We start from the raw sequence: 9,986 nt of genomic DNA, 5'->3' as shown, positions 1-9,986 counted from the left end.
GTCATACCCCGGCAACAGACTCACTGTCCTAACTCTGTCATTCTTTTCTTTCGCTAGGCCGCTGGAAGGTAGACTTAAACTTAAGTCTTGTCACGGAATGGTGGAACTTTCTCTAAGCCTATCTTCGACCTTTTTATTCCCTTAAGGAGTAGGTAAGGCCGGTTCCCGAGTTAGTCAATCTCTGGAACGGCCAAGAATTTTTTTTCCCTAAAACTCCGGTTTTTCGTCTGCAGAAACAACTACATTATTTCAGACAGTTATATCCTGTTATGGTTAGGTACTAAGAGATGGCAGCACTTGTTTGCCGGTCTCTTCATTGCTGCCACCTATAATTAAAGATAGACATGGGCCAGTTATCTCTGATTGGATTCCGGTGAAGATTGAACTGTCCGCTCCATCTCCAAACGGTAGGCAGGGTTTAAGGTCCTTGCCCACTCCCTATAAGGGAATAAAAGGTGTTAGTTTTTTTGGTAACCATTGTAGTTATTGTTTCCAAAAATGGGACTCTGGAGATGCTAGTTGGAGATGCTGCCTCATAAGATATCTGGAGATGCTGCCTCATAAGTATATTGAAGTAATTGAAGGAATTAGGAACTTGTCTCTATTGGAAACATCATGTGCTGACTGGCATAAAAGGGTCTGTGGCTTCTGTCCCTCTCCCATTCTTTTTATGTACAGTGTAGGTGATAGCAATGTACCATTCACAGTAATATTAATTAATTAATTAACCATGAGCAAGCACCTCCATTTCTAGGTATAGCAGTAAAGTGCTTTGCTGCTGCTTAGGCCAACAGATGCATCTGCAGGGTGTCTGGAAATAGCTGAATGCATGGTGTTCAAAGCCATGCTTGGGTGGACTGGAGTATTCCTTGTGTAGAAATTCCTTTCTTTCACCTTTGTTTTCACTCCTGCTCTATAAAACTTTCAGTATTTCTACATCCATGAACTCTCTGGCCAAGACACTGTCTCCACCTTGTCATGATTTAGAAAAGCTGCATATCCTATAAATCTGCAGACTCTACCAACAGTAGCATTGCTACCAGCAGGGCCTCTTAGCCCAAACAGGTCAAAAGGAGGAGTTAGAGAAACAGAGATCCTCATTCTCCAGGTTAGAGATTGAGCATTGGAGTGATAACCCCATCTCATAAAAAATCCTCTGGTCTAGAAACAAATACCAAGTGATCTTCACTGGGCAGACATAAATAGACATTACTTTGTCTTAGATTACTGGATTCAGAATAGGATCATTGACCACAATAATTTTGTATAGAGCTGCATCACATCAGCAACTTACCCATGAATTAAAGAGATATAAAGTGGATATACTAGTAGCAATACAAAGAGAATGGATGAGACAGGGAAAGAAATTTGAAGAAGAACAAGCTTTTGCTACTTTTTGTTGGAAACCACAGAGATAAATATGAATGGGTTTCATTATTAAGGAACAATTATGATCTGTGATTGAATTTGCAGGTTTTAATTAAAAAATAAACAAGTTATGTGTATTATTACAAGCAAAATGGTAACGTTTATTAAACCACAGAAACAGCAAGAGAGGAAATAAAAGATGAATTCTAAAAAATGGTACCAATTATTATTATTATAAATCAGCTAATGCTTTGTATTCCCTTACAAGGACTAGGTGAGGCCTTTCAACCCTATCTGGCTTTTAGAGACTGAGTGGGCAGTTCAATCTGGTAGCCAATCAAAGATAGCTGGACCAAGACTATCACTAATTATAAGCGGCAACCGAAAGAGACGGCCAAACATGTGCTGCCATCTCTTGGTACATAACCCTAACAGGATATTTTATTGTCAAATTTAGTGTGGATCTTGATTTTTCTTCTGTTTACAGGATGAAAAACTGAAGTTTCTGGGAGAAAAAACTCTCTTGCCCATGCCAGAGATTGATTAACTCAGGAACTGGTCGAAGAAAGGCCTAGAAAAAGTTCCTCTAGTCGACGACTACACTTGAACTTAAGTCTATCTTCGGGCGGCCTAGGCCAGAAGATGCAAGCATAACTCACCACCTCAGCAGGCCCAACCGTGCACTGTTCTCTAAGAGGAAAATATAGCTTTCTCCCCTTTTTTAATCATGCATAGTCTTAACTTTCTTGTTTTTCCTGCAATTTCCATCAAAAGCAAATCGGCTAAAGCCTGTTATTCCCTTATAGGGAGTAGGCGAGGCCATTTCAGCCCTATCTAACTTTTGGTAACTGAGTGTGTAGTTCAATCTCCACTGGCAGCCAATCAGAGATAGCTGGACCAAGGCTATCACTAATTAAGTCGCATGCAGTGAAGTGAAGGCTAACAAGTTCGGCCATCTTGTGGTACTTACCCTAACACAATAGTTTTAATGTCTGAAAATAGCGTTGGTCCTACGGTCTATTTTCTTGAGCTTTAGGGACAAAAAACCTGAGTTTCTGGGAAAAAAAACCCACTTTCCCATGCAAGAGATCGACTGACTTGGGAAGTAGTCAAAAAAAGATTAGAAAAAGGTCCCCTAACCAGCGACTATAATCGAACTCGCGATACTCTTTCTTCGGGCGGTTTAGCACCAAGGAGCAAACATCACTTCCACTGAGCTAAATAGACTCCTCATCTTCCATATAATGAAAATTTTCGAACGATCTTATATAAGACTCTTTCAGAAGTTTATACACCTACATCATACCATCCCTGTTTCTACTGTTTACCAGTGTCTGCAGTCAAATTAATCGCAACCTATACTCGTGTATCATGTGGTGCCTTAACCTAACACTTACCCCATCGTATATGACCAGCTATCGGACTCTCAAAAGCGAGTGTTCACGCTGAAAACTTGGATATTCATCCACTAAAACCTGTGTAGCTCTGTGGAAGTGAGGTTTGCATTCATAGTGCTAGGTCGCACGAAAAAAGATTCTGATTTCAAGTGTAGTTGCCGACTAGAGAAAATTTATCTAAACATATCTTCGACCAATTCCAGAAATAAGTGGAAGCGATTTTCTGTCCCGAAAACTCTGGTTTTACTTCCCATAAACTCAAGAATAAACAATCGGAGAACCCTGACTATTTCCAACAATGATATATTTTGTTAGAGTTAGGAACCACGAGATGGCTACACATGTTTATCAGCAAAGGTCATACTGCACCAAATGAAAGATTATAACAGTGCACAAGGTAAGACAATCACAAACACCTATGCCTACAGCGGGATTCGAACCACGACCTGTTGGTTGAAGAGTGGTTGAATGCTAACCACTCTCCCAACCAGGCTAGCAAGTAGTAGATAGGTGAAGTCTGCATGTCTGTAAGTCTGTAAGTGGTGCGCACAGTATGTATATTTGTGTTTAGGCCAAGAATGCAGATGCTTTTTATTGATTTTATGTTGGAGTTGGATTGTTGTTTTGTTTTGGTATTGTTTTTTTTTGTGGGAAATTTTTGACACTCCTTGATAATGCAGTCATACTGCATATTGTATGCCTTTTCTGGTTGGTGATCGACAAGTGTTCAACAAAGGTCATGCAACTTGGAGGTAAAAGACTCGCGCACAGTTACTGGTCTCAGAAAAGTTATTAGAAACCTTATTCAAATCAAAATTTAGGATTGCAGACGTCTGGAAGTTCTGTTGTGTTTAATGCAACTTTTCTCAAACGAGAAAGAGGAGTGCAGCATTCTGTCATCAGTAGAATTGTGCATTGGATTTAGAGTCAATTAAGGGTTACTGACACAGAAGGAGAACATTAGGTGAAAGAACAGAGTCTCGTGGAACCTACTATTAGTCGCAAAGTTTCAAGGTAACGGTTTCATTCATCATCACACCTAATGTACATTCTTATAGATGTACAATAGGTGTGATGTCACACCAGTTTCAAGTCAGAAGAGACCCTATAATGGAGACCTGCTTAACGGACGTTCATTGATCAATCAATAATCAATGTATGCTTTAAGATCAAGGAATTCTACTCTGCAGAAGTTCTAAGTTCTATTCGAGTCGCTTACCCGAGGAGTTTTTTTCTAAACTTTTCTTCGTCCAGTTCCCTGTTAGTTGTTTTCTGACAAATGCAAGCTTTTTTTTATTTTGAGTTTTCTTTAAGAAAACTAAAGAAAATCGACCGTAGAACAATATATATATATATATATATATATATTTGAAAAAAAAAATAGATTTAATGACTCCAAGACCGAGATAACATATAAAGATTTTAATGATAAATACTACTAGTTTCGGCATATAGCAGCCTTCTTCAGGTATTTATAAAGGAAAGGAATATTAATAAACATTGAATACAAATTGCCTCACATAATCGATACATAAAAACGTTGTATTTTTTCAAGTTGTTCCAACTGGCGTGCCATTGTTTGTTGCAATTGTGCGTGCAGGTTCACGTGAACGCGAATATTGAATAACTGCAGCATGGCTATCGGATACTAAACGCACTCTCGCTTTTCTTTTGAATAAAAAAAGAACCATAGCTGAAATACTGGAAGAATCTCTAGATAATGAAAGTTGACATACCTTTAATACATACTGTGAATCTCAAGCAGCTTGAATACAATATAATAACAAAGTAAATCTTATAAGTAAATTTGAGACATTAAAGAGATTAAAAAATAATGGGAACTCAAAACCACACATCAATATTGGCGTTCACGTGAACCTGCACGCACAATTGCAACAAACAATGGCACGCCAGTTGGAACAACTTGAAAAAATACAACGTTTTTATGTATCGATTATGTGAGGCAATTTGTACCTGTAATTTCCAGTTTGTTTAAATAATTCAATGTTTATTAGTATTCTTTTCCTTTATAAATACCTGAAGAAGGCTGCTATATGCCGAAACTAGTAGTATTTATCATTAAAATCTTTATATGCTATCTCTGTCTTGGAGTCATTAAATCTATTTTTTTCAAATGTATAACAAAATATATAGCTTTTACTCGGTTTTTAAGAAGACCAACCTGTTGATGTTTAGTCCAATCCTCTTTAGTGTCTTGTTGAAGTTTCTTTTATTATTGATAATAGAAGCCTCGTCATAAAGGTTATAGATGACAGAATGTTATAGATGATATATATATATATATATATATATATATATATATATATATATATATATATATATATCATATATATCATCCAGAACAAGTTGCCATAAGGTGTTTTAACCTTATTAAATAAAAATCTCTGGAGGAGATATAAGTAAAACCAGGTTTAAAATTGCTTGGTATTTTTAACATTTATTATACCCAAGGTAAAATACTTTCTACATTTATATCTCCTCCAGAGATTTTTATTTAATAAGGTTAAAACACCTTATGGCAACTTGTAAAATACTAATAAGCTCTGTATTACTAAATCTTGGTATTTCTAGCCTAGCTCCCACTGATGAGACCTCAATAAAGGTTGAAACCGGTCTGGGTAGTGGCCCCTTGCCTTTAATACAAAACATCATTCATCCCCTTCTTGGAGATGTGTTTTGGCATTAAGGGTAAATATTAAGATTAGTGATCAGAGCTTATCCCACCTTTACCACGAGTTGCCTTGGTCTTGCACTACCTGTAGGATCAGCTAGACTTGCATCACTTGCAGGCGCAAACTTGATTTGTTTGTCTGTTTGCTTACTTGGGAAATGGAGTAAAACCAGGTTAAAAATTGCTTGGTATTTTTAACATTTATTATACCCAAGGTAAAATACTTTCTACATTTATATCTCCTCCAGAGATTTTTATTTAATAAGGTTAAAACACCTTATGGCAACTTGTTCTGGTAAAATACTAATAAGCTCTGTATTACTAAATCTTGGTATTTCTAGCCTAGCTCCCACTGATGAGACCTCAATAAAGGTCGAAACCGGTCTGGGTAGTGGCCCCTTGCCTTTGATACAAAACATCATGCATCCCCTTCTTGGAGATGTGTTTTGGCATTAAGGGTAAATATTAAGATTAGTGATCAGAACTTATGCCACCTTTGCCACGTGTTGCCTTGGTCTTGCATTACCTGTAGGATCAGCTAGACTTGCATCACTTGCAGGCGCAAACTTGACTTGTTTGTCTGTTTGCTTACTTGGGAAATGGAGTAAAACCAGGTTTAAAATTGCTTGGTATTTTTAACATATATATATATATATATATATATATATATATATATATATATATATATATATATATATATATATATATATATATATATATACTGTATATATATATATATATATATATTGTGTTAGAATTAGGGACTATGAGCTGCACAAGTTTAATGCCGTTTAATGTAATATCATACTTTTGGATGAAATTCAATATGGCGTCTTGTCTAGTGCTCATACATATGATTCGCGATTCTAATATTAGATATAAAATGTGATTTAATGAACTCAGCAAATATATTTACTGGCAGTGAATAGTCCTACTGGTATAGTCAACCGGTTTGGTTCTTAAATAGGCTCATAAAAACCAATTCAGTAGGTAAGTTAACCTTTTTTCGAAACAACGGCGATACGCTAGGCTTACTGCCATCAGCATCGCCATTGTTTCATTGCATCAATTATTGTTTTAGAAACTATCTACTATCACAATACGGTAGAAATGGAAAGCATGTCCTGTTCTCCAGAACAAAACGTGGGTCCAACCACAGATCTGCCTTACGAGGAACTCACCTTCAAACAGCTCCTGGCTATTTTTAAGCATATTGGAAATCTGCTACGCACAAAATGGCCAGGTAAGGTAGTAGTTCATGAAATCCAAGAAGTTGATACGGACGACGCTCAACTTCTTGAACTACTCCAAGACAACGCTACTGAAAAAACAACGGCTGAAGATCATTCCCGTACTGACCACACTGATTTTCAGGAGGTTCGCGCAAGCAAAAAGCGCAAAACTGCGACCTCCGAATCACCAATTATAGATGTCATGGAAGAAGATGGCTCTGCCCCAGACTCACCTACCTCTGCAAGGGAAAAGATCCCCCCGATTATTCTGCGTGAGAAGAACAAATGGATGACTCTAAAGAACATAATGAACAACCTAAAGATCTCATATAACAATGCAAAGAATATCACAGATGGTGTCAAAATTCACCCTAAAACTGTCACAGACTATCGTAGGTTAACAACAGAATTAAATTCCAGAGGAATTCAGTACCATACTTTTTCACTCGGTTCGGAAAAAAATCTCAAGGTTGTGATTAGAGGCGTACCTGAGGATGTCTCCACCGACGAAATCATTACAGACCTGCACTCGAGTGATTTACCACCAATCAAGGTCAGCAGGTTGACCAGGAGGGACAAGACTCCAATGCCATTAGTGCTGATCGAGATCAGTCAAACCTATAAACACATATATGACTTGACAACCATCTGTGGATTGAAAATCTCGGTAGAACCGTTAAGGAAGAGAGCTTCTACTGGGCAATGCCATAGATGTCAAAAGTTTGGGCATGCCCAGAAAATGTGTAGGGCCGAATTTAAATGTTTGAAGTGTGGGGTTGGTCACCCAACGAACACCTGTTCTAAACCAAAATCTACCCCGGCCAAATGTGCCAATTGTGGCGGTCCTCACACATCCAACTACAGAGGATGTTTGTACAATCCACGTAACAGGAAATCTGGAGAGGGAACATTCTTTCCTTCCATCAGCTCGCCTACATCTGCGGCTACTTCACAGCCTCCTAAAGTTCAGAATAAAGACTCAGAAGCCCATCTGCTGAAAACAGAGGTCCCTCAAAAAACGACTCTAAATTGGCAGTCCAGGACATATGCGGATGTAACCCGCCCTAAACAGACATCCCCAGAACAGTCACCATCACGCCCAAATTTGACAGCTATCATTACCGCGTCCCTGGCAAATATGCTATTAGATTTCAGCAGATCTAATCCTTCACAAAGTTCTACTAACAGATTTCTAAAAGACACTCAAGTCATCATTTCAGCGCTCACTAATGAACGGTAAAAAATTAAAACCAGAAGCCCTAGAGATAATAGCCTGGAATGCAAACGGCTTAAGAAATAAGATCCTAGAACTCCAAAATTTTGCCCACAGACATCAGCCAGATCTTCTATTAATAAATGAAACGCATCTAAGACCAGCAGACAATCCCAAAATTTATGGATATCAGTCGCATAGAACTGACAGATCAACCCACAGAGGTGGAGGCACGGCAATTTTCATCAAATATTTTATCTCTCATCACTCCATAACACATTCCTACTACCTCCAATCCCGAGATCACTGGCATCGAGATTCTCACGAGCTCAGTAGGCAAATTAAAAATTTTTGCAGCATACCATCCACCTCAAAAAGCATTACTACCTTCTGATTTGAACGCCATATTTGACACTGGAGAGCCTACCATTGTGGCAGGTGATTTAAATGCCAAGCATTCTACCTGGAATAGCCACTCCACTGACAAAAATGGACAGATACTACAGAACTATGCTGATTTCAACAACCTTCACGTAATAGGCCCTGCTGATCCCACCCATCACAACACCTATGGTAGGGCCGATGTATTGGACATAGCCATACTGCAGCACATCAGACTCCAATACAATTTAATGACAATCAATGATTTATCATCAGCTCATAATCCGATACGGTTAAAATTAAGAAATCTTGAAAAATTATCCCCATCCCCTCACTCATTTATTCCTTGGGAAAGGCTCTCCAAGGTGCTTCCAAAATATATTGGTCCTGTTCCCATCAATTAAATCAAAAGAGGAAATTGACATAGCTGTCAAAAATCTAACAGAACAGATTACAGCAGCCTGTGCAGCAGTTACTACCCCTGCAACCACTCACAAATCCAATCACCTGCCTGAAGATACTATGAATCTGATTAGGGAAAAAAATAAGGCTAGAAAAAGATACCATAACACTAGGGCGCCACAAAATAAACGAATCTTAAATAGGTTAAATTCTGCAGTGAGAGATGCACTCGCAGCTCATAGAACTCAACTCTGGGAAGAAAAACTGACCTCCATCTCCACTGACTGCCACTCTGTATGGAATCTTATCCGAAAGATCAAGAACAAAAATAAACCTCTTCCCCTCTGCAAACAGATACAGGTCTCATCCACACTGATGCTGATAAAGCTGAGGCAATAGCGAATCATCTTGAAAATCAATGCAAACCCGCACATGGTCACCTTGACATTAGTCATATCTACAAGATACACCGTAATGTCAGATATTCGCTCAAGTCTGCTCCCACACATTCTACTCAAATTACACCCACCTCACCTGCTGAAATATATGCTATTATTCAGAAATTCAAAAATAAAAAGGCTCCTGGACCCGACGGTATCTCCAACAAAGTTATAAAACTTCTACCTCGCAAAGCTATTGTTCATCTGGCAAACATAATCAACTCCATACTTCACTACAAGTATTTCCCGTCCTACTGGAAATTGGCGTACATTGTTCCAATTCATAAACCTGGAAAGGATCCCACAGAATTACAGACCAATCAGTCTCATCTCTAATCTCGGAAAAATAGCTGAGAAGGTAATTCTTACTAGGCTTCAAGATTCTGTACTCCGGTTAAACATCCTGCCTGAGGAGCAGTTTGGTTTCAGACAGTTGCATAGTACCACACAACAAATACACAGATTAGTCGAACATATAATTACAGGTTTTAACTGGCGTCAATGCACTGGGGCTGTTTTCCTAGACTTAGCCAGTGCTTTTGACAAGGTTTGGCATTATGGTTTACTATACAAGCTTATATCATCCGGTGTCCCAATCGGAATCATTCAACTCATCAAGACGTACCTCTGCGATAGGCGCATGCAAGTGAGACTAAGTGGAGTAGCGTCCTCACAGAAACACATATTGGCTGGAGTTCCACAAGGGTCCTTACTAGCACAAATCCTATTCTCCTTATACCTGCATGATATACCACATAACCCATTATCTTCAATTAAAGCTCTTTACGCTGATGACACAGCGATATTGGCCAGATCATTAAAGCCTCACTTAGCCATCAAGAAACTGCAAGAAAACCTACT

Source organism: Typopeltis vanoorti, chromosome 14 (genome assembly GCF_054136105.1).
Source record: "Typopeltis vanoorti isolate ZY-2024b chromosome 14, IOZ_Tvanoo_1.0, whole genome shotgun sequence".
In the NCBI taxonomy this organism is placed as follows: Eukaryota; Metazoa; Arthropoda; class Arachnida; order Uropygi; family Thelyphonidae; genus Typopeltis; species Typopeltis vanoorti.
This window is presented reverse-complemented; position numbering follows the sequence as displayed.